We start from the raw sequence: 27,149 nt of genomic DNA, 5'->3' as shown, positions 1-27,149 counted from the left end.
ACTTTTGTCGTCCGGGTAAATGGAAAAGAATCAACAATTTCCATAGACAGATTGAAACCAGCTTACGAGCTTCACTACTCTACCCATCACAAAACAAAAAAATGACAATATCCAGCAAAACAAACAACAGACCGGGGAGAAGAGCAAGATTTACCGGAAGCTACCAAGAAAGTGTCAGTTCACAGTGTATTAAGTGATTTTTCGTTCTCCTCGTATAAACTTTGCGTTCTTTATTTTTTTCTATTTTCAATTGTCATTATAATATGTATATATTATGTATTATTTATCGTCTTCGTCACTTGAAGGGGGGTATATAGCATTACGCTGTAATTACTATTTTCTGCTAATTTTAATTTTTATTTTTAATAACTTTTCGCAAAACGAAATACCTAATATGTGTCATATAAATTCACAAGTAAACACAGAGCAGCTGTTAAACGAAACGTTAAACAGATTGTATAAGATTAATGTTTCTTTCAAAGAAACACTTCTTAATTGATTACGATGTCCCCAGCCTCGTTATGTCAAAATTCTTGAAATCCATAAAGTTTCTCAATTTATGGCTTTCTCTGGTTTATCTAAGAAACCGCAAATCAGTTGAAATAACAGTGGGGTTTCGTTCGACCCAGTCAGTCTACTACCAGCGTCTGCACAACACACACCCTTCGATTGTCGATATAGGTCAACAACACACCGCTTGTTCACACAAAATAAATAAACAGATTACCGTTCGTTGTACACATTATTTCTTTGTCGTTTTAATTTAATTCCGCCATACACCAACCGGAATACTCCTTTCATATTATCCCGGAAGCATGCCTAATACTTTGTTTTTTGAAATATCCGAATATTTTTTTCTTGTAAGAGCTGCGCAATTTTTTGTGAATTGCGCAGCTCTTACAAGACACCGATTGACTTATAAACATATCTAAAATAAAGGTTGGATTGATAAGATTAGAATGGCTCGCATGCAGCTCGGATCTCAATCCTATCGAGCATTTATGGGATGAATTAAAAATAGCTATTCGCGATGATCCTAGGCCTCCAAAAAAATTGGGAACAGTTATGGCCCTGGTAGAGGAATATCGGGCTATTCCCCAGGCAAGGATAACACATCTTATTTATTCGATGCCAGATTGCGAGCAGTCGTTGCTGCGAGAGGTGGACATACCCGTTATTGAATTGTTTTGTTGTTAATTTTAGTGCGTTTGATATTTTTAATTAAATAAACCTTCAAAGCAGTGTTTTTATTTATAGGTTTAACAAGAAAAGAGATATTCGGTTAATTCAAAAAAAATCTTAGGGATGCCTCCGAAATAATATGAAAGGAGTATGAAACAAAACCAATTTTTCCACAGAATTTTTTAAAGTTAGGAGAAAATACAATGATTCCATTCACCCCCGTATAATGCCATCTAAGCAAAAAATTTTTGTTGCCGGAATAATAACAAACGATATCAATACATGTACCTACCAACTGATGCAAGAATCTTGAAAAGCGGAGTACAAATAATAAAGTTATAAATTATCAAACTCAATTTTGTGCCGGTGAGTGTATAAACGTAAGTCTCAAAATATGTTTAATTTTTCTGTATACGGGGTGTTGAAAATTTTTTACAAACTGTGGATTTATTTATTGCTCTCACCCTAGTTGAAGTATGCAAATGATATTTGGTAAGTTTTAAGAGGTAGTTATTGCGCGTTTTTTGATGTACAATTAAGATTTTTGTATTCATCATTGGCGGGCATACGGGTAGAGGTCTCAATTTTTTTAAAGAAAAAATGACACTCCATTGAGATATTTCAAATTAAAAGTAATTTTTGAATTCTTCGTTTAATTGGTAACAAACAATCTTTCTTCTTTTTTCTTCATATGAGACGCCGTTTTTATGTATAAATACCAATTAGGGAGCATCCACAAACTACGTCGTTGAAAAGGGGGAGGGGGGGACTTTGCTTATTACGACGGTATACGACAGGGCGGAGGGGGCCATAAGTGCACATCCGACGTCGTTTGAAGTTCACGAATATAAAAAATATACCCTATTTTAGAATGAAAAAGAATTTTTATATTACTTTTATCGAATACTTTTCATTTCGTTTTTATCACCCACAGCCTTAATAATATTGCTAGCAGTTTTATACAGCAGTTTTATAACAAACAATAAAACATTGTTCTAGTATGTTTTTAAACAAACGCTTCTTTTCAGAACAACGTCTGCAAGCAATAAATATTAAACTGTTTACTTATTTACTAAATACCTACTCTGTGTGAAAAAATTCTAAAATAATGAATAGAAATAAAATAATATTCTATTCTATTTAGTTAATACATTGTACCTATTTATACTTAATAAAAGAAATCAATCATGGCATTGAAATCAAAACAAAATAAGTATCAAGATTAATATGATGCAGTTAAGAAAGCATAGGAACTCCGATAAAAGTGTTGTCTTTTGCCCCTATAAAGCTAATTGAGTCGTCTAGTTTCACACCCGACAAATCCACTGAGGTCAAATGTTGGGAAATTCAAAAAAGTGTTTTGGTATGAAAGTTAAGCTTATGGGTATTCATTGGATTTGCTGGATTTTGAAACCAACCCAATATTTCAAATGCAAATTAAGATTAGATTTGGAGGGCCTTGCATCGGAAATTCATTATAAACTTGTAGAGGGCAAGATTACAAATATGTTGACATGAATAACTCAATATTCATAAAAAGTGGATTTGTCGGGTTTTGAAACTAGACGACTAGACGATTATTAATTGTACAGTGAATTGAGAGAGTACGCCGATACTAATGAGCTACATAGTAATACTGATTTGGATATATTCGTAAATTAACTTTGAGAGCTAACTTTTAAAAATCTAGGAATAACATGGAATTAAAAAAAAATCACTAAAAAGGGGGGTCATGAGTTGCAATTGCGACGTCGGTATGAGGGGAGGGGTCAACTGCAAACGACGCTTTACGGCGGAAGGGGGGAGGGTATTAAAAACTCCAAAATTTTTACGACGTAGTTTATGGATGTTCCCTTACCAGTAACATCTTGAATCTACCCTATAGTAGATTTACTATTATAACCATGCATTTTGTCTTTTGTGGGGAAATTAACGTGTTAATTTTTTTGGCGGTTATATTAACTTGGTACAGCATACGTTGTGAATCATCGTCACTTTGGGATATTAGTATTGCATCGTCTGCATAGCAGACTATTAAGTGTTTTTCTCCCATTTAGTATCCTTTTTTAGTTCTTGCATTTTTATTATTTCATCCGTGATCAGGTTGAACAATAGAGGACTCGGGGAATCCCCCTGCATTATCCCATTGTCAGCTTCAATTGGGTCAGTTAGTTCTTCTATTTTTATTACTTTCATTGTGCTCTCCTGGTAGATATTTTCGATCGTTTTAATTATTCCTAGAGGTACCTCTCTTGCGTACAATAAATGGATAACGTCCTTTAATTCGACCCTGTCAAATGCCTTCTTAAGGTCCACGAACCACAAATATACCGGTTTGTTGTATTCTAATGATTTCTCTTGAACCTACCTCACTATATAGCGTCGGTACATGATCTACTTGACCTAAAACCTTGTTATTCTGCTAATGTTATAAGCATTTTAGAAAAATACGCAACTAACAAGAGACTTCAAAGCCAGAACTTGGGCCATTGCAGACATTGGGAACACTGGAACTCTGAGAACAAACAGAGAAGATATAGCAGAGACATGGAGATCGTATTGCAGGGACCTATATAAAGATGATCAACGCCAAGAACTTGTTAACCAAATCCCTGACGACGTGGAAGAAGAACCTGATATACTTGAAAATGAAGTAAGACTGGCGATCAGTAAGCTCAAATATAATAAAGCACCAGGTTCAGATATGATAACAGCAGAAATGCTCAAAGCCACAGAAGAAACTGCCGAAAAATTACTTCATCTACTCTGTAACAAAATATGGCATTTTAAACAATGGCCTGAAGACTGGACAAAATCTACAATAACGACAATACATAAAAAAGACAGCTTTCATAAATGCGACAATTATAGAACTATTTCTTTTATATCACATGCAGGGCCGCGTTTAGGTCAATTGACGCCCTAGGCAATTCTCTAGTAGCTGCCCTTCAAGCATGTACCATTTTTGCGAAAAAAAAAATTGCAAGCAGATTTTTTTATTTAAATAAGAATACATAAAAGTTGTCATTCCAGGTCGATCACCTCAGATTTCTTTCTTGATTTTTCATTGGGAAAATCATCTATAATGTCGTCATAATTTATCGCCTTTGTTACGTCACTTTCTATGAACAAAATCTACAAATTGTTAAGACGTTCTTGCGTCATACATACTTGATCGGAAATTATTTTCATGACTATTTTAAATTCTTGACATTTTCGAAAATGACCTTTCAGCGGACACGTTGGTTGGCAACTGGGAGAAACAAATAAATGCGCAAAGCAATATCAAAATTAGGGAAAATATCTTTCAATCCACTCTTCTTTAAATATTTAGATATGTCAATTATTGGTGATTGGTGATTTTATTGTGGTATCCAAATGAACCTTTAAGTGAATGCATTCATGTATGAATTATGTAGGTATCTATTAGTGCAGCCAGTGAGGGTATTTGGCTCCGAATTCCATCCTACTGCATCAATTTACTTGATATTTTCACTGTAAGTAGGGGATAGCTCAAGAAACAAAGTCTACGCTATATCCTTTGACGCTTTTAACTTAGGGGTGGTTCCCACCCCACCCGTTCTCGGGGGTGGAATTTTTTTTTATCAAACTAACACCGGCAGTGGCCAGAGAACCTAATTCTAAGCAATAACTGTTTTATAATTTTTTTTGAAAACTCAATACTTTTTGAGTTATTCGTGGTTAAAAATTTGCCATTTTCATTGAAAAATGACACTTTTCGGAGACTGTTTTTTGGGAATACCATAAAAATTGTGGATCTAACGAAAAAAACTATATAAAACATTTTGCTAGTTTATGAAAAATCAGAGAGATTCATTTTTTCATAAATCTTCTAGTTTTAATAAAAAAAGAGATGGTAGGTGAAAGGGGATTTTTTAGGTGCATGCTCAAATCAGTGTATTCAACTTAAAATAACAGAGAAATAGTCGATTTTAGGGGTATAATGCTACGAGTACCTTTTGTAATGCTTGAAAAGATCTTTAAAACGAGAACAGTTAAATGTCGGTTACATTCAAACTAAGCGAGATATGGTGCAAAAAAACTTATGACTAATGTATTTTAAGGAAAAATGAGAAGTATATTTAACCCCTCATCCACCAATATTTAAATGCATCGTTTTTCTTCTAGAATACCTTCTACTATAGTGTTATTTCTATATTCAAAAAGTTGGACGGGTTTAAAATGAATGATTTTTGAAAAGAATAAGATCAAATTATAGAGCGCATTTTTAAATTTTCTTAAAAATCTTCCTTTTTCTCCATGTAATTCGAAAGTGATAAAAGATACGTAAAAAAATACCTTACAAAAATGTAGGTTTTCTTTTAGATAACAATTTTATTTTTCTTCCATTACTGTATCTCATTATCATTTTCGAGTTACATAGAGAAAAAGGAAGATTTAAAAAAATTTTAAAATGCTCTATAATTTGATCTTATTTTTTTCAAAAACCATACATTTTAAACCCGTCCAACTTGCTGAACATAGAAATACCACTATAGTTAAAGGTATTATAGAAGCAAAACGATGCATTTAAATCTGGTGGATGAGGGCTTAAAATATACATACTTCGCATTTTATCTTAAAATAAATTAGTCATCCTTTTTTGTTGCACCATATCTCGCTTAGTTTGAATGTACCGGGTGTCCCAATAAGAATGGCTCTCGGCCATATCTCAGGAACCGTTTATAGTAGAGCTTTGAAATAAAAAATTTTGTAACAAAAGTTGCCTCAGGAAAAGCCTGGAAATTATTTTCATAATTGTGGGACCACCGCTAGAGGGCGTAATTGAATATCAAAAATTTAAAAATCTAAATTTTACAAAATTTTCCTAATGAAGGGGCACTGGAAATCCGATCGTCGTATTCTTCATAAAATTCTACGCATATTTGATTTGACAAGTTTAGGTCTACCTTTGGAAATAAGAGGTGGGGGTGAGTGGGAAACTTGTTATGAAAAACTGGCTGTGAGTCCGGTTCTGCTTAATCAAATTTTGCAAACTTGGTCTTGTTGAAGACAGATCTTTTTCCTTAATGTAAAAGTTATGATTTCGAACCAACTTACTGAGTAATATGCCAGCTAGAAGGCGTTATTTAATTTTTTTCAGAAATCTAGTGTTCCTTGGAAAATATTAAATACAAACATGCATTTTTAATACCATATTACAAAATTAGACAAAATTAGCAACAGAATAGCGAAAACCTTTTTTCTATCTCGAGATATCTTACAAAACGTGTAAATTTAAAAACATAACTGTTACTGTCACCGGTAAACGAAATAATTCATTAAAAGTAGTGTGCTATGGAAACAACAAAGAAACATTTTCCAGCTGTCAACGTATATTAGGTCTTTTCAACGCTTCTCATTTGTTTCGAGCCTCGTTCATATCTCGTATATATTAATATTATACACGGATTATACGGCATATGACAGAGGCTCGAAACAAATGAGAAGCGTTGAAAAGCCCTATTACAAAGAAATAAAAACAACTATTTAGTGATGACATAAACGTTCAAATTTTTGCATCATCATTTTCGTTGCAAACATTTACTCTTTCAAGAGTAGATTGAACAGCAGTCTCAATTTCTGCTCTCGATATGCTTTGAATGGCGTTTAGTATTCTCTGGATAATGTATTCTAGAGTAGTGTATGATGGGCAACAATTTGAATATTTAGGTCGTCACTAAGTAGTTCTTTTTGTTCTGTGTTATATTTAATTTTAATAGTATTGTTTCTCTTTATATTGTTGTTTTAATTAATTATATTTTTATACGTTGACATCTGGAAAATGTTATTTTGTTTTTTTTTCACAGCACACTACTTTTCATTAACTTAGTTTACCGGTGATAGTAACAGTTATGTATAAAATTTACACGTTTCTCGAGATATCTTGAGATAGACAAAAGGTATCGACATGCGGTTTTCGCTATTCTATTGCTAATTTAATCTAATTTTATAAAGTATGATTAAAAATGCATACTTGTATTTAATATTTTCCAAAGAAAACTAGATTTCTGAAAAAAATTAAATAACGCCTCCCAGCTGGCTGATTACTTATTAGGATGGTTCAAAATTATCACGCTTACATTGAAGAAAAAGACCTGTCTTCAACAAGACCCAGTTTTCAAAATTTGATTTAGCAGAACCGGACTTACAGCCATTTTTTCATAACAAGGTTCCCACTCACCCCCACCTCTTATTTGCAAAGGTAGAGTTAAACTTGTTATATAAAATATGCGCAGAATTTGATGAAGAATACAATAATCGGATTTCCAGTGCCCCTTCATTAGGAAAATTTTGTAAAATTTAGATTTTTTTATTTTTGATATTCAATTACGCCCTCTAGCGGTGGACCCACTATTATGAAAATAATTTCCAGGCTTTTCCTGAGGCAACTTTTGTTATAAAATTTTTTATTTCAAAGCTCTACTATAAACCGTTCCTGAAATATGGCCTAGAGCCATTCTTATTGGGACACCCGGTACATAATCGAAATTTAACAGTGCGGTCGTTTTAAAGGTCTTTTCAGGCAGTACTTACAAAAGAAATTGATAGCATTATACCCTTAAAATCGACCATTTCTCTGTTATTAAGTTGAACACACCCATTTGAGCATGCACAAAAAAATTTTTTTCACCTACCATATCTCTTTTTATGTTATCAGCAGAACCCTTATGAAGGAACGAATCTCTTTAATTTTTCATAAGCTACAAAAATGTTTTATATAGTTTTTTTCGTTAGATGCATAATTTTTAAGGTATTCGCAAAAACCGTCCGAAAAGGCGACATTTTCTAATGAAAATGGCAAATTTTCAACCACGAGTAACCCAAAAGGATTCAGTTTTAAAAAAATTATAGAACAGTGCGCCCGCCGTCTTTGACGTGCTGCTGGCGGACCAATAATCCCCAAATTTACGACTTCTGTCCTTTTTGCCCACTTATATTCCATTGATGGATGTACGATGTACTTAAATGTTATTCGATTTTAATTTTTATATACTACAAATATTTTTTGTACAGTATTTTTGCCGCCCTCTCATAATTTGCCGCCCTAGGCAACTGCCTATATTGCCTAATGGATAAAGCAGCCCTGATCACATGCCTGTAAAATAAGGCTACATATTATCAATGAGAGACTAAAAACATTCCTTCAAAGAGAAATTCCACAAGAGCAAACTGGATTTACCAAAGGTAGAGGTACTCGAGAACACCTGTTGAATATAAGACATGATAGAAAAATCTAGGAAATTCAATATTCCACTATACATATACTTTATATATTATCATAAGGCATTCGACAGGGTCAAGTGGAGACACTTATGGCAAATACTAAAAGAAGTAGGCATACCACAACACCTTATTTCTCTTATAACTGAACTATACGAACACACTACTGGATCAAAGTACTTGACACACTTTCAAACGAATTTCATCCAGAACTAGGTGTTAGACGGGGATGTATACTATCTCCACAATTATTCAATATATACCTATGAGGAGCATATTATGAGAAGAGCAGTTGAAGGATGGAAAAAAGGCATCTCAATTAATAAATGGTCATAAAATAAACAACCTACGTCTCGCAGATAACACAGTCCTTCTTGCAAATAGTCGAGCAGAGCTGATTGATCTTATACGACTGGTTGAAAACGAAAGTCAAATTTGGTTTGCAATTAAACATATCAAAGACAAAAATCATGATAGTGGATAGACTACATAACAATCAGAGCCTATTTTACTTTAAATCAGGCCCGAGGCAGTACACAATTTTCGGGCCCCTAAATATAATTTAATAATAATAATAATTTTTTTAAATGTATTAAATATTTAATAGAAATATAGTTGCACAAGAAAATAAAATTTTTATTAACAGTAAATAAAATTTATATTTAAACAATTTAACATTGCTTAAGGGGATAGGCGCAAACTTTCGGCTTCAATGCTATTTAAATGCATTCGTTTTTTTCGAAGCCTGAGAAAACTAATTAGTATTTTTGAAAAATTTAAACGCAGAAAGAAAGATTAGGTTACTACCGAGGGCCAAAAGTCCCTGAAATCGTCGATAATGTTTATTTTAATAAGTTACAGGGGTAAAGAAAGGAGAAAATTGAGTGTGATTTTTAATTTTAAATACATATCTTATTCAAAAGCAACTTTTTATTTATTCTAAGGGACATTCGGCCCTCGGTAATAATGTAATCTTTCATTCTGCGTCTAAATTTTTTTAAAATATTTATAGTCGAGGAAATGAAGCATTTTGGCTCGAAACTTTTTCGTCCAGCATGGATTTACTTGAAATTTTCACAGAAGGTAGGGAATAGTCCAAGGATCATTTTCTATATCATACCGCTGTACGCTAAAATTTTGGGATGGTTGCCACCCCATCTCGGGGGTGGGAATTTTTTATTACATTTTAACCATGTAAATCGATGTCAAAAGTAATTCTAAGAAAAACATTTTTTTTTTACATTTTCTTCGTAAAACTAATATTTTTCGAGTTATTCGCGCTTGAAAGTAACAGTTTTTCGACGAAAAAATCGACTTCTTTAGAGGGTTTTTTGAGAATACCTCGAAAAATATGCATTTAGTCAAAAAACTGTGGATATCAAAATTGTAGCTTTTAGTAACACAAATCAAATTATTGTTCTGTAATATCTTTAAGACCAATACAAACCGAGATACGGCATGTTAAAGGTTAGCTTTTTTCGTCAAATATATAATTTGAAATATTCAAAGCCAAATAACGGGAAAACTTTGCATTTTTTGAGGAAAATTTTACTAAACTTGTTTTAAGTATTCAATTAGATCTTTCAAAAGTAATATTAAAAAGTTTCTAGCATGTATATTTAGCGACCTATGATCAAAAAAAGGTCGGTACCTGCTTTTCTCTACGAAAAAATCAGTGAAAACAACCCCCTAACTACCCTCCTAATTAAAGATTATTCTTCACCTTATGGTATTTCCTTATATATTTGTATTACCAATACACCCAACAAGTTTGACCTACTTAAAAGGCCTAATTTTAGAAAAAATAGAATTTAAAGAAAAATTGATTTTGCAATTTCGTATTTTTTACCTTTTAGTTCAAAATATCTCCGAAATACTGGAGTTATTAAAAAAAATGAAGGACTACTACATTGTAGCTTTTTTAATACCTAAAATTTCCTTGTACATAGATTTTCATTATAGTGAATAGTTAGCGAGATATAGCTGTTTAAAACCTCTATTTACGAGGAAACGCCCCCTTATTCGAGCCCTTTAAACCTAACCTAATTAAAAACTAAGGGATACGGAATTTAATTTACACAGTCTTATATCTCTTCAAAAATCCTACAAAATCATTTTTAAAAAAACTTTTTATCGCCAAAAATGAAGGAGCTATGTTTATAAAACGATTTTTTTTTTTCGAAAAATTCGAATAGTCCGCTTATGGAGAATTTTCAATGTGTGTATAATACCACAGAACCAGTTCGTATACTGGAAGATGACTAAAAAACTATTTGTATTTGCATTTGTGTATATTTGTAAATTCGTATTTTTTTGTAAATAAATGTTTTTGTAATTCTTTGTGCAACTATATTTGTATTAAATAATTAATTTATTTAAAAAAGTTATTAGTAGTATTAAATCATATTTAGGGGCCCGAAAATTATGTAGTGCCTCGGGCCTGATTTGAAGTAAAATAGGCTCTGTCTGGGAGCATTAATCCCAAACACAGGGTCACTGCAGGAGCAAATAAAACGTAGATGTGATCTAGCAAAAGTTGCCACAGCAAAAATGACCACAATATGGAAGGACTGTCAAATTTCAAGAGCGTTAAGCCGGGTCCAGATTACATAACAAAACATGTTAATAACAAAGTTATACAACAAATTTGTTGTATAACTTTGTTATGTAACTTTGTTATAATATAGCAAATCATCCAGACTCTATAACAAAAAAACAAAACAACAAAATGCGCATAATCACTCAAGAACGAACAAGTCGATATGACTCCAATGGTTGCTGCTCGTGAACTATGCCAGCCAGAGAAGAGAGAAATGTTTCAACAACATGTTTTTAAATGTAGATCAGTGGCGATGCGGTTTTATAACAATGTTTTATAACTTTCTTTGATGTTTACCGACAACTGTTGGATAACATAAAACATGCTATATAACCAGAAAAATGTTATACAACACGGTGTTTTAAAACATTTTTATTTAAAATTCTGTAACAAGTTATGAAACTTTGTTATTTAACATGTTTTGTTACATAGTATGGACCCGGCTTTAAACATGAGGTTAATCAATTGCTTAATATTCCCAATACTGACATACGGATGTGAATCTGGGACCCTGAGAAAATCGGATAGGAGAAAAATATAGACGCCACTGAAATGTTCTGTTGGAGACGAATGCTAGGAATTCTTTGGACCGACCATAGGACAAATAATTCAATTTTAAGAGAGCTAAAAGTTGGCCAACGACTCTCCAGTAAAGTCCATCTCCAACAATTAAAACACTTTGGACATGTTATGAGAGCAACCACAGAAAACATGGAAAAACTCATTATACAAGGAAAGGTGGAAGGCCGAAGATCACGAGGGAGATCCCCAACAAGATGGATCGATCAAATTACAGGAATATGCAAAAGACCTATGCATGAGTTAAAAGAAATGACCAGAGACAGAGATCTTTGGAGACGGACAATACACGACATCATGTCGACCACTACACTCCCTCCGGGGGGTCAAGATTGAATAGAGAGAATGTTATAATTTTATTCAGTTTGTTTGTTATCATTTTGGTTGTTAATTAATGTTGTGTTTAATAAATTAATTCCCTCTGTAATTCACCGGGTCCGAGTCTCTCTTTTTGAAGAGAGGTATTAGGATGCTTGATCTCAATTTTTATGGTATTCTAATTTAAAAATTAAAAATTAAAAATTATAATTTTTTATTGTTTTAGAGGTTAAATAATAGTACCACATTTTTTTAATCTACATAGGTACTCCCTATTTAAACAAACTCTTCTCTGTTTGAGTTTGCAGTACCTGCCAGACAATATTCAATTCCTCAGAGTGTTGTTGAACTTTTTTATTTTTAAATCTTATAGAATGTAGGTTGTACCTTCTACTACTACGTTAAATGCACCCAGCGGCATATCAAAAAGTATTTTAAAGGGATGCATAATTTTCTCTTAAGAAGTAAAGATTTATCTTTATTTGTAAATTTATAATAATTAAGAGAAAGTATGAATAACTTCTATCGCATTTTGTTTCAATAATATACAAGCTATACTGAAACTAGTTATGGTTATGAGTGACTGACTCATTTTGCTGACGTTAATACCTCCAATATAACGCAAAATTTATAATCAGCCCCAGGGGTTGATAGGAGAGTCCATGGAGTGCCAAATATTTGTGAGTACCTATTTAGTACTCCCCATTCTAGCCAACATAGTTTTAGATCATCTATTGAATATAGTAATTCCACGACTATCGCTCAAGTTACCGTTCATATACAGATATGTGAATGATGCCATATGGCATTATCCTTTTCTTTTTCATTTGATCCATTTCGTTCCGAAGCTTTGATAAGCTTTTTCATATTTTATTTCCATAATATCAAGCTTATCCATTATTCATTAAAATACACTCACTGGCACAATTAACTGCCCACCTTGTATTTCTTTAAATTTGCAGAAACTGTCAATCTTGGACCACATTTTATGAAAGATACGGTGAAAACTACCTTTAAATAAAAGAAAACAATAAAATTGTTGAAAAAACTCGTTATCAAGGGATGCTTAGCAAAAATCCAATGTTTAAAAATATTCGAAGAAAGTTCAGATGAACATAATTTTGGAAATCATAGCCTAATTAAAAAAATACGAGTAGGTATTAATAATGACTGTTACCGTCTCTGGCCTAAAAACCGTAGAGTGGCTCGTAAAAATGATGAATTGCTGCATCCGTACATTACAAATCCCCAAAATCTGGAGGAAAGCTAGAGTGGTTGCCCTCTTAAAATCAGGGAAGGATCCGGCGGATACAAAGAGTTTTAGACCTGTCTCTCTTTTGTGCCACCTTTTCAAGGCATTTGTAAGAATGATACTGAATCGGATCGCTGAATCTGTAGAGACTAAAATTATTCCAGAACAAGCAGGTCTCAGACCCGGAAAGTGCTACTGCAGTCAAATTCTTAATCTCACCCAACATATTGAATATGTTTGGAACGGAAAGAAATAACAGGAGTAGCGTTCATAGACCTAACTACCACCTATGACACAGTTAACCATCAACGGCTACTCGCAAAACTCTACGAAACTACAAAGGATTTCCGACTAACAAGGTTAGTGAAATCTCACCTCCAGAATAGACGCTTCTACGTAACGCTCCAGTCCAAGAACAGTCGGTGGAGGGACCAAAAAAATGGGCCCCCACAGGGAAGTGTCCTCGCGCCGATTGTATACAACATATACACCAACGACCAACCCATGCGTGGAATGGCGTGGTCAGATGCTGGAACACAACGAGATGCCAAAATACCTCGGCGTACGTTTGGATAAAACTCTGTCTTACCGATACCACTGTCAAGATGCCAAGAAGAAAGTAAGTGCCAGAAATAATATCATCAGCAAGCTAACTAATACAAAATGGGGAGCACAACCACACACTCTCCGCACTTCTGCCTTAGAATTATGTTTTTCGGCCGCGGAGTTTGGAGCACCAGTATGGGCAAACTCTGCTCACGCAAAGAACGTCGACGTGGCTCTAAATGAAACGGTTCGTATAATATCGGGTTGCTTGAGACAGACACCTATCGAAGAGGTATACCCCATAGCTGGGATTGCTCCACCACCTATCAGGAGGAAGGTCACGTAGAACGTGACCATCAGGTAGAACGAAAAAAGCAGGAGACGGACCGAAGACACCACTTATATGACCACCAAACTCATTCAAGTAGACTAAGATCTCGGAATAGCTTTCTGAAAACATCAAGATCCATCCCCGAAGCGCCAGAGACGCGCCGAATACACCTATGGCAAGCGTCAGCTACCGCAACACATTTTCCTCCCTCAGAGGAAACGACTGCTGGACTTGAAAAGCGCTAAACAGACTAAGAACCGGCGTTTCACGTTGTGCTAGTAACCTGAAAAAATGGGGATACCAGGAGGACGATACCTGCGACTGTGGCGCGGTTCAGACCAACCGGCATCTACTATCATGCACAGAGATAAGAGAGACCTGCACAGAAGAAGACTTAATTTTAGCAAATGACAGGGCCACAGTATATAGAGGTTCCCTCTTTATACTGTGGACAGGGCCATCTATGTGGTCAACCATTGGAAATATAGAATTTAAAGTTGTTGGTGTTCTGGACACGGAAAGTAAGTAAGTACCGCCTCTGGCCCTTAGGACTTCTTAGAGCTGGTTTGGCAATCTATTCATGATATCCTAGATATCCGATTGGGGGATATTGTGCTACTCCTCTACCGCAGCCGTCTTGAGCTCTCCGATAGATGTCAGGACTGGTACTCTTGCTCTTACATAATTTTTGAGGTTGTACCAAATGTGTTCAATGTCGGCATGCACTCTAATTCGAGATGACAGCTTCATTGTCAGCAACGTGTTGAGAAATCGCTTTTGCACCACGTCTGAAGCTCGTACACGTCTTTTTGGGTGAAAAATGTTAGTGTGAGTCAACGTACCATTAGAAGAAGACTGGCAGAAAGAAATTTGAGGGCTTTCATTCCAGCTCGCGCCCCACCGTTGCTCCTACAACACCGTAGAGCTAGACTTGGTTTCGCGCGAGAATATGCTGACTGGACTGTGGCGGAATGAAAGAACACACGATCCTCAAATGACAGCAGAATATAATATATCCCTAAGAGATCCAGATGACGTCAGCGTGTCTACAGGCGTCAAAATGAAAAGTTTGCTAGACTTGGTCGTGGGCGAGACTATGCTCACTAGACTGTGGCGGAATGGAAGAATATACTCAGATGAGAACAGAATAGATGTCTAGATGGACGTCAGGGTGTCTACAGACATCAAATGAAAGGTTTGCTCCATGCTTCTTCTTCTTCTTCTACGGCACTACAGCCCAAATTGAGCCTTGGCCTCCTTTATTTTTTGCCTCCACCCTTGCTTGTCTGTGGCTGCTCTTCTACTTACACGGACTCCTAAAAGGGCTTGTGCGTCGCTGTTGACTTTGTCTTCCCAGCGTTTTCTTGGCTTTCTAACCGGTCTCTTTCCCTGCATTCTAGCATTCAGTGCTTTTTTTGGTAGCCTCTCCCATTCTTATCACATGTCCGGCCCATTGCAATCTTTGTATTCTAATGAAGTCTGACAGGGGTGCTTCCTTATAAAGTTGATAAAGTTCGTTGTTGTATCGACTTCTGAAGATTCCGTTTTCCGTAACAGGTCCTAGTATTCTCCTCAGTACTTTCCTTTCGAATGTGTCGAGTTTGTTTTTGGATGTTTCCAAATGCTTCAGAGATGTTTGATCCATACACTATAACCGAAACAGTGGGTTACCGAGGAGAGTCAATAATGATTTGGAGAGGTACCTCTTACGAACCTCGTACGTATCTTGTGGTGTTCGATAGAGGCAATGCGAATGCTCAAAGATACGTGGGAGAAGTTCTCCAAGACCATGTCATGCCTTTCGCACTGCTCATTGGTAAAATCTTTATATTATTGCATGACAACCTCAAAAAAACCGTAAGAGCAAGAGTGCCAGCCCCTACACTGTTCGGAGAGCTCAAGACGGCTCCGGGTGAGGAGTGACACAATATCCCCCAATCGGATATCCAGGATATCATGAATGAATTGTCGAACTGACTCCAAAAAGTCAGTTGACTGACTCCCATTATTAATACTCATATATTTTTTTAAATTAGACTATGATTTTCAAAATAATGTTTGTTTGAATTTTCTTCGAAGATGTTTAAACATTGGATATTTGCTAAGCATCTCTTGATAAACAACTTTTTTTTTCAATAATTTTATTGTTTTCTTTTCAATTTCTGCAAATTGGAAGAAATACATGGTGGGCGGTTAATTTGGGCGGTGAGTGTATAAAATCAAAATTCGAAATAAAAATTGACTTAATTCCCAGAAAAAGATGTTATGTTCAATACAGGGTGTAACAAAAATACAGGTCATAAATTAAATCACATATTCTGAGACCACAAAAAGTTCGATTGAACCTAACTTACCTTAGTACAAATATGCGCACAAAAAAAGTGACAGCCCCTTGAAGTTACACCACAAAAATCGATTTTTTCCGATATATCGAAAACTATTAGAGATTTTTTAATGAAAATAGACACGTGGCATTCTTATGGCAGGAGCATTTTAAAAATAAACTATAGTTAAATTTGTGCACCCCATAAAAATTTTATGGGGGTTTTGTTCCCTTAAATCCCCCCAAACTTTTTTGTACGTTCCAATTAAATTATTATTGTGGTACCATTAGTTAAACACAATGTTTTTAAAACTTTTTTGCCTCTTAATATTTTTTCGATAAACCACTTTTAATCGAGATGCGGCTTCTTTTTTAATATGTTTACATAAAAAATTTATGGGGGTTCTGTGCCTTTAAACCCCCCAAATGTTTGTGTACGTTCCAATTAAACTATTATTGCGGTACCATTAGTTAAACAGAATGTTTTTAAAACTTTTTTGCCTCTTAGTATTTTTCCGATGAGGCACCTTTTATCGAGATGTGGCTTCTTTTCTAATATGATTCAAAATACACCTCAAACTGTAATTTATAAAAAAAATTTCACATTATTACCAGATCTCTACAATCGTATGTAATAGTAGGTATACAAATAGGTGGTGGATTTGACAAATATTCAAAATATCTCGATAAAAACTAGCTTCTCCAAAAAGTACTAGGAGGCAAAAAAGTTTTAAAGACATTGTGTTTAATAGTTATAACACAATAATAATTTATTTGGAACGTACAAAAAAGTTTGGGGGGTTTAAGGGAACAAAACCCCATAAAATTTTTATGGGGTGCCCAAATTTAACTATAATTTATTTTTAAAATGTACCTGCCATAAGAATGCCACGAGTCCATTTTCATTAAAAAATCTCTAATAGTTTTCGATATATCGGAAAAAATCGATTTTTATCTTGTAACTTCAAAGGGCTGTAACTTTTTTTGTGTGCTCATTTGGACTAAGGTAAGTTAGGTTCAATCGAACTATTTTTGTTCCCAGAATATGTGATTTAACTTATGGCCTGTATTTTTGTTACACCCTGTATATTGGACTATTATATTGTATTACTATATTATGCTTTTTACTTTTTGTAAATTTTTATTATTCCTAAATAAACATTATTATTAATACGTGGAATTTATATTTTGTTTTAATTGGGCCACTCTGTAAATGAGTATGCAAGCTTGTATGTATAGTTAGTTACATTTTACGTAAATACATAGTATCGGTAACTTTTAATCGAAATGTTTTAATTTCCACATACCTGTACATCGAAAATGTTGATACCTTGTATTTTATTTGCTGAATATAATATTTTAAGGTACGCATCTGAGACAAAGAAATTTGTCGCATTTCTGAACACACCTTTGCTCCACCTACCTAAATATACCATTACATGTGATATGTTTATAGATGGTCGTTTATCTCCTGCATCTTCAAAAGCGGCATATACCTTCAGTTGTTCAGGTGGGGGGAGGTATTTCTTCTCGCTAGGTGGCCGGGCAAAGTTAAATCTAGATATTCTAGAGATTATCCTGATTCTAATGGTAGAAAATATTTTTGAATTGAAAAGGATAACTTTTTGAGCTCCAAAAGTGATTTTTTTGTCAACCTTTGCACAATTTTTAAAAATAAAAATTAGAATATCTTGACTGAAAGACAAAACAAAGATAACTACTACATGTCGGTTTATAACGTTCTCGTTATACGGTTAACGATTCTCGGTCTTTTTCCTACTTCCAATCGCCACTTCGTCCGGTTGTTCCATGTCCATAGGTCCTCTTCCATGTTTCATTTCTCTCAGCTCTTTGTCTATTCCTTTGCTCCAACTTTTTCTCGGTCAATCTCGATTTCTCTTTACTTCTGGTTGCCATTTTAGTATTTCCTTTGGTATTTGTTGTTCATCCATTCCTTGTAAGTATATTTCAAAACCAGATAAGTTGTTTTGTCGATAAGTCGTCCGTGATTGTTCGTATGATTCTCATTATTTCTTGGGGTTCGTTGGTAATCCTTTCTCTTCTAAATATTCCTGCTGCTCTTCTCAAAAAATTCATTTTCGTTGCTCTCAGAGGTGCCAGTGTTCTTTATTTCAGTAGCCATATCTCACAGTTATATAGAGTGAAAGTTTTCACTATAGTCTCATACATATGAGACTTTTCTAGTGATACTATTAGTGATACTTTCACTAGAACCTCATATACAGGGTGAGTCATAAGAAACTGTACATACTCCTACCTCGTATGGAGGCCCCTATGGGAAATAACGAATGACCATTAAAAAGTGTCTGCTTCCATTGTTTAATAATGTATAGGGCGAGTTGTTAATTTTTACAGAAATTTGTATTCGTCATAAATTTTGAACGGCAAGATCGATGTGTTTCTTATTTTGGTCAATTGTTACACTATTACCACCCAATCAATTGATTTATTCAAACTAGAAAAAAAATCAGGTCTGGCTTTAAAAAATTAGTTCGTTTTCGTCTTAGAAAAAATTTTACCCTGTATACGGTTTTTAAAAACTCTAATAATAATTTTACAAATTACACAAATAGGCAATTAAAATGGCATATTTATTTTTTCCCCACACGATTACTTAATTTTTTATAAAAAAATAAAATTTGACTATGAATTAAAAGTTTGCTGAAGTGAACCATAAGATTTAAAAAAAAGTTTTTTTGCAAAATCTATTTTTTTAACAAATATTTAATTTATACATGTATTAATACTTCCACAGCTTGTGCCATACGTTGTAAATAATAAAACCCTTTTAGCTAATTTCCAGAATTTCAAAAGGAAGAGGTTGTTTTGAATAATACTAAAACATCGCCCTGTATAGTATTTGTTTAGTGATTCATAGGTAGTGTCGTTTTATTGAATTCTCAGAGTTTTATTTCAAAAGGCATAATACAGTAAATTTATTTTTTAAATTAACGAAAAGAAAATACATATTATGTAGAACATTGAACATAACCGGATTTATTTGCATGTTTAAGTAAATTTAACAATATGTATGTGTGTACAACAACTGTGTGTACAATTGTGGGGTAACACAAGATGCCGAGAAGATCGGAGTCGGCAACTGGAAAGCGCAGGCAAGGGACAGAACAGAATGGCGTAGAACGCTTGAGAAGGTCGAGGCCCTCTAAGGGCTGTAGCACCATGATGATGATGATGTGTGTACAACAATTGTATACATAGATACATAAAAGAACTTAAGAAACAAATAAAACAATAAAAAAAATTTATTGAGATTTTTAGCGGATTTTCGAAATGAAGTCCATGTCTGTCGGACCATCAACTGTCTAATAGACCCCTGAGAGTTAAGGGAGCATTTCTAATAATGTTACAAGAATCAATAATTTTATCAATTATTTAGTTCTTGTCGCGTATTGATATTTTCTCGATAAACCATTTCTTTTAATCGACCCCATAGGAAATAGTCGACAGGGTTAAAATCAGGTGATCTAGGTGGTCATGCATGAGGCCCTCCGCGTCCTATCCACCTATTTCCATAAGAGATGTTGACGAACAGCACCTGAGATATGTGGTGATGCCCCATCGTGCATAAAGTACATACCTCGGGCGGCTACATTGGCAAGTAGATTCGGCAAACTATTTTGTAAAATATGATAATGCAAAAAGTACAAACAGTGTAAGAAACACAAATAAATAATAACGATGGAGAACGAAAAGTCAAATTATGTACTCAAACAACGAAAATGTCAAATTATCATTTTATACACATACATAGTATTAATACATGGTGAGAAGGTAGTGATGCAAAAAACGACGGAAAAAATATTTCTTTTTGTTTTTGTTTAATTTAGGTTTATTTGTTTATCTCCTTTTTGACAAACAAATATTATACAGGATGATGTTTTAGTATTATTCAAAACAACCTGTTCCTTTTAAAATTCTGGAAATTGGCTAAAAAGGTTGTATTATTTAAAAGGCTTATTTAATCGGCAGAAGACGAATTTCATGGCTGAAGAACCTGAGAGAATGGTTTGGATGCAGCTCAAAACAACTATTTAAAACTACTGCCTCAAAAATTAAAATAGCTATGATGATTGCCAACCTCCGTAGCGGAGATGGCACCTGAAGAAGAAGAAGAAGATTATTTAAAACGTATAACACGAGCAGTGGTAGTAATATTACTTATAAATCAAAATTTTTTGTTAAAAAAAATAATTTTTGTAATAAAAGTTAATTTTTTTAAATCTATGGTTCACTTCACCAAACTTTTAATTCATAGTCAAATTTTATTTTTTTTTTTAAATTAAGTACCTAATCGGTGGGGAAAAAAATAAATATGCCATTTTAATTACCTATTTGTCTAATTTGTAAAATTCTTATTAGAGTTTTCATAAACCGTATACAGGGTGATATTTTTTTCTTAGACCAAAACGAACTAATTTTTTAAAACCTGACCTGATTTTTTTCTAGTTTGAATAAATCAGTTGATTGGGCGGTAACTTAAAAATTAAATATTTGTTCAAAAAAAATTAATTTTTGTTAAAACAGTTAATTTTTTTAAATCTTCACCAAACTTTTAATTCATAGTCAAATTTGATTTTTTTATAAAAAGTTAAGTAATTGTGTGGAAAAAAAAATAAATATGCCATTTTAATTGCCTATTTGTCTAATTTGTAAAATTCTTATTAGAGTTTTCAAAAACCGTATACAGGGTGAAATTTTTTTCGTAGACCAAAAAAGGAACTAATTTTTTAAAGCCGGACCTGATTTTATTCTAGGTTGAATAAATCAGTTGATTGGGTGGTAATAGTGTAACGATTGACCAAAATAAGAGACACATCGATCTTAATGTTCAAAAATTATGACGAATACAAATTTCTGTAAAAATTAACAACTCGCCCTGTATATTATTAAACAATGGGAGCAGACACTTTTTAATGGTCATTTGTTATTCCCCATAGAGGCCTGCATACAAGGTAGGAGTATGTACAGTTCCTCATGACTCACCCTGTATATGAGACTATAGTAAAAAGTATCACTTTATACAGCTGTGAGTTATGGCTACTTGAATAAAGAACACTGGCACCTCTGAGAGCAACGGAAATGGATTTTTGGAGAAGAGGAGCAGGAATAATATTCAGAAGATATTATCTAGAAGAGAAATGATTGCCAATGAACGCATTAAAGAAATAATGGGAATCATACGAACAATCACGGACGACTTATCGACAAAACAACTTATATATGATTCAGACATATACATACAAATAATAGGTGAAAAACGAATAATAAAGGAACTTACTAAATTGGCAACCAAAAGGAAGGAGAAAACGGGGTAGACCGAGAAAAATTTTGAGCGAAGGAATAGACAAAGATCTGAGCGAAAGAAACATAGAAGAGGGAAGGGGACCCATGAAAAAACCGGACTAAGTGGCGACTGGACATAGAAAAAACATCATTTCAGAATCAGTATTTAGTAAATATACAGTTTGGAGTAATTAATGATCATTTAATGAGTTCATATTTCCTCCCACAATGACTAACACGTGAATCTTACCTCATTAATTTCCTACAGGAAAAGTTACCTGCGTCGGTAAAAGTGCAAGACCTCGTATTTGCAATTTTGACAGAATTCATTTTATCATGTTACTTAGAACAGTGCTTGCCTGCGCATATATGCACAAAACGTTGTATATATAAGTTATTTCGATCTTATTTTTTTGACGATATGCAATATCTCGTATTTTAGTTGAGTAGTTTATTTGCCGTACAAAACCGCGTATAAGGCGGTCACTTGCAAATACGAAGTTTTGTTCGTCAGAAATGTCATAAAGCGCCGTGGATGTTTTCCTTATTTTTTTTTGGTAATTTTTTCGTGATTTTTCTGAGTTTTATAATCAGTCGAAAGTAAAAACTGGTAAATGGTCAAAGACCGAATATTATTTAAGGTAAGTTTTGTAATTGTAGTTTATTTTTACAAAAAAAAACTGTTTGATTCTATAAAGTTGGGTTATGGTTAAACTCGTTTTGTATTTTATTGCATGCATTTGTGTGAGACGAAACTTATTTTATATAATAATACTATTCAGGATGTATTTATATCAAAAGTGCAACCCGGTCACTTTTTAGTAATTGTAATATTAATACGATGTTTATATTTTTTTTCAGATTTTGCAAATACGAGGTTTTGTACTATGGATATAGCAGGGTCGAGTGGTATATCCAGAAACAAACTGATGGTAAAATTGTCGATTTTTCAGACTTCTTTGAACGAACAAGAATCTTCCAAGTCAACAAATAATCAGGACCAAAAAACCAGTGAAGAACCTAATCTAATAAATGAAATACTTAATAGAGTTAGAAAAACTTGGAATCTGCTTACCAGAGGTAAAGAGCAATCAACTAGTTGAAGAAATTTTATGTTCCGATCTAGATTTTAAGCCAAAAACTCAGATCGGTGTTTTAAATAAAATCGACTTAAACCAAGATATTGATAATATTCAAATAACTGTGCCAACAATAGATAATGAAAAAAATCTAGACAGTGAGGAAAAGCGACTGGAAAATGCAAACCTTGACGTGATCAATCAAAATGGTGTGGAAACAGAGGTGGATATTATAGATGACATAGATCCATATTTTGATGCAACAGCAGAAGACTCGAGCTCAGAAAGCAAAGATGAAGCCAGCAGTTTAGTCGAAGAAGAAAGTAATCAAAATGGAAGAACAGATGAGAACAGAAAGCGTACTCAAACAAGAAGAGCCAGAAATGAAAATAAAAAAGCTAGAATGCTTGGAAAAGAGTATTTGGGCTTAAAGAAAGGTGATGATGGGCATTATAGGTTGGTGGTTAATAAAAACAAACGCACTTTAAAACCTGGATGTAACTCTCGGAAATTTCAAACACCAAAGACAATATTTTGTAATGAATTTATGGAGCAAGACAGAAAAGCAATTTTTGATTCATTTTGGCAATTATCATGGGATATGAAAAAGACATTTTTAAGTTTAGTGGTTGATGTTGTTTCTAGCAAACGTAAAGTAGAAGGATCTCGAAGAAGTAGCACTCTCCATTACTATTTAAAAAATAGAACTGAGAAAAAAAAGGTCTGTAAAAAAATGTTTTGTCAACATTAAATGTAGGTGAATGGATGGTTAAAGAATGTGCTAGAAAAGATAGTGGAATGAATGTGCCTGAAGTAAACGTTCGGAGAGCTGGTAGAAATAGGAGGAGTACGAAGAAATCCCTAAAATGGAGTCCCATTACTGCCGGGCTAGTACAAATAAGTTGTACTTAGAGCCTGTATTCCGAAACAAAGCCGAATTTTATAAAGAGTACAAAAACTACTGTCAAAATATAAATACAAATTGTCTTTCTAAAACAATTTTTGTAGAAGAAATGAACAAATCTAACATAAAAATCTACAAGCCACGAAAAGATCAATGCGATTTGTGTATTTCCCACGGATTGGGAAATATTTCAGATGAAGAGTACCAGGTGTCCCAATAAGAATGGCTCTCGGCCATATCTCAGGAACCCTGTATATTACAGCTTTGGGAAAAAAAAATTTATAACAAAAATTTCCCCGAGAAAAGTCTGGAAACTATTTTCATAATTGTAAGTCCACCGCTAGAGGGCGTAATTGAATATCAAATATTAAAAAATCGAAATTTTACAAAATTTGCCTAATGAAAGGGCTCTGGAAATCCAATCATCGTATTCTTCATACAATTCTGTGCATATTTTATTTCACAAGTTTAAGTCTACCTGTGCAAATAAGAGGTGGGGGTGAGTGGGAACCTTGTTATGAAAAATTGCTGTAAGTCCGGTTCTGCTTAATCGATTTTTACAAACTTGATCTTGTTGAAAACAGCTCTTTTTCGTCAATGTAATAGGTATAATTTGGAAACAGCCTATTACGTAATATGCCGGCTAGAAGGAGCTATTTATTTTTTTTTAGAAATCTAGTTTTCTTTGGAAAATATTAAATACAAGTATGTATTTTTTCCCTGTATTACAAAATTAGACCAAATTAGCAACAGAATACCGAAAATCGCATGTAGATACCTTTTTTCTATCTCGAGATATCTTAAGAAACGTGTAAATTTTAAACATAACTGTTGCTGTCATATAAGTGGAAATATATGGAAGCACGGAGTGTGTTATGAAAAAAAAAAACAAAGTAACATTGTCCAGATGTCACCGTATATAATGAATCAAAACCCCAATAAGACAAATAACACTATAAAATATAACAAAAAAAGAGTGTGTGTACTTTGTACGCGAGTAAGAAGTTATATGAGTACTTCTATTATTATGATTTTAACGAAATAAATATATTTTAAACAGTTTAATTTTATTTTTATTTAAATATTACACTAATTTTAATACTTAACATAATGCCAAAAAAATAGCGTTAATATGTAAATTTTTATGAATTGTTGACTCCGCGCATTTGCTTTTCTCTCGATGAATCGTAAAAAATGTAAAAACGTCAGATTTTCTACACAAATTTTTAATTTTTATTTCATTATATTTTAATATCAATTATCCTATTCCCAACTAAGATGTTATTGTCACCGGTAAACTAAGTTAAGGAAGTCAAAGTGGAAACACGTAGTGTGCTATGGAAAAAATAGAACTATTAGAAGTATTAACTTCAAAAAGTCATCATGTGTCAAATTATGTGTCAAATCAGTAAAACATAAAAATTTGTTCATTGATGGTTTGTTGCGGTTTGTTTTTATTAAATTTGATATAAAATTTATACAGAGTGAAATTCAAGATGATTCTTACAAACTAAGAAGCATTTGACATGATAGCCACATTTTTTGAATGCATAAGAAATGCAACTGTTGCGGCTAGAATATATATGCAATGAAATATCCCCAAACACGTCACCCCAGTAGTAGAGTTTTTCATATTTTGTTTTGATTTATTATATACGGTGACATCTGGGTTATTTGTTTTTTTCCATAGCACACTACTTGCTTCTATATATTTCCACTTATATGACAGCAACAGTTATGTTTAAAATTTACACGTTTCGTAAGATATCTCGAGATAGAGAAAAAAAGGTATAGACATGCGATTTTCGGTATTATGTTGCTAATTTGGTCTAATTTTTTAATACAGGAAAAAAATACATACTTGTATTTAATATTTTCCAAAGAAAACTAGATTTCTAAAAAGAAAATAAATAGCGCCTCCTAGCCGGCATATTACGTAATAGGCTGTTTCCAAATTATCACTATTACATTGACGAAAAAGACAATTTTTCAAAAAAAAACTGTTTTCAACAAGACCAAGTTTGCAAAAATCGATTAAGCAGAACCGGACTTACAGCGATTTTTCCATAACAAGGTTCCCACTCACCCCCACCTCTTATTTGCACAGGAAGACTTAAACTTGTGAAATAAAATATGCGCAGAATTTTATGAAGAATACGATAATCGGATTTCCAGTGCCCTGTCATTAGGAAAATTTTGTAAAATTTCGATATTTTAATTTTTGATATTCAATTACGCCCTCTAGCGGTGGACTTACAAGTATGAAAATAATTTCCAGGCTTTTCCCGAGGCAACTTTTGTTATAATTTTTTTTTCCCAAAGCTGTACTATAAACGGTTCCTGAGATATGGCCGAGCGCCATTCTTATTGGGACACCCGGTACATGAAACATCAAGAAAAAAAAAAGAACAAGCAAGGCGTTTGAAAATGGAAGATAAAGAGAAAGCTATTAGTCACCCCAAAGAAATCGTGGCTTTTTGTATAGATGTACAAGCTGTAAAGTTGTCTCCTGTTTTGGAAGCCAGTACCATCTATTATAAGACAAAACTTTGTTTTCATAATTATACTGTCTACAATATGGCTACTAAAGATGTAATCTGTTACCTCTGGGATGACCCCAAGGTGGTCTTGAAGCTAATATTTTTGCCACTCTCCTTACAGAGTTCCTCTCCAATTACCTTTCAGAAAATACATAAATCAACAAAAGAATTTATCATAATATTATACAGTGATAGTTGTGGGTACCAAAACAAAAATGTAATACTTTCAAATTCTCTTCTTCAATTTTGTATGGAAAACAACGTTCATATTACTCACAGTTATCTCCACAAGGGTCATATCCAGATGGAAGTCGACTCGGTCCATAGCACAATTGAAAGACGGTTCAAAAATCGTGATATTTATGTACCTTATGAATACATTGCTGTTTGCAAAGAAGCAAGAAGAACACAGCCTTACAATGTTAAATACATGAACTTTCCTGACTTTAAAGAAATTCAATTTTATTCATCTATAAGCCCTGGTCGTACAACTGGAGATCCTCTAGTTAGTGATGTTTGTTCTTTTAAGTAGTCATTAACCATACAGATAATTATGAATCGTTGCCAAAAAGATCGACCTCCAAAAACAAAAAAAGTGTTATTTCTCCATTATACACTTCACAGCCAAAAATAAAAAAAAAACAAAAATATGATTACCTTCAAAGCTTGAAAGTTGTTCTTGATAAACAATATTGGGATTTTTATGACAAATTACCTCATTAATTATGTGGTTATGTGGCATTATTATAACAGTTAAAAAATTATGGCATAAAAACGTCTTATTTACCTTTATAAGGTTTTTTGACCTCCTGGAACATTTTCATATTTGCACATACGAGGTCTTGCACTTTCACCGACGCTATTCTTTTTAAAGAAATTGCTCTACAGCTGAGACAACACTCATGGTTCATGCATGGTGGTGCACC

The 27,149-nt window shown here is 33.6% G+C and overlaps 1 protein-coding gene across 3 annotated transcripts in view; it reads right to left on the bottom strand.

Annotated features, from left to right (window-relative positions):
* The window catches only part of LOC114335623 (uncharacterized), a 248,376-nt gene that overhangs the window by 14,128 nt on the left and 207,099 nt on the right, over positions 1-27,149 (bottom strand). The window lies entirely within an intron of this gene.

Source organism: Diabrotica virgifera, chromosome 10, assembly GCF_917563875.1.
Source record: "Diabrotica virgifera virgifera chromosome 10, PGI_DIABVI_V3a".
NCBI classification, from domain to species: Eukaryota; Metazoa; Arthropoda; class Insecta; order Coleoptera; family Chrysomelidae; genus Diabrotica; species Diabrotica virgifera.
The sequence above is the reverse complement of the archived record's forward strand: the minus strand, read 5'-3'. Positions and strand labels throughout refer to the sequence as shown.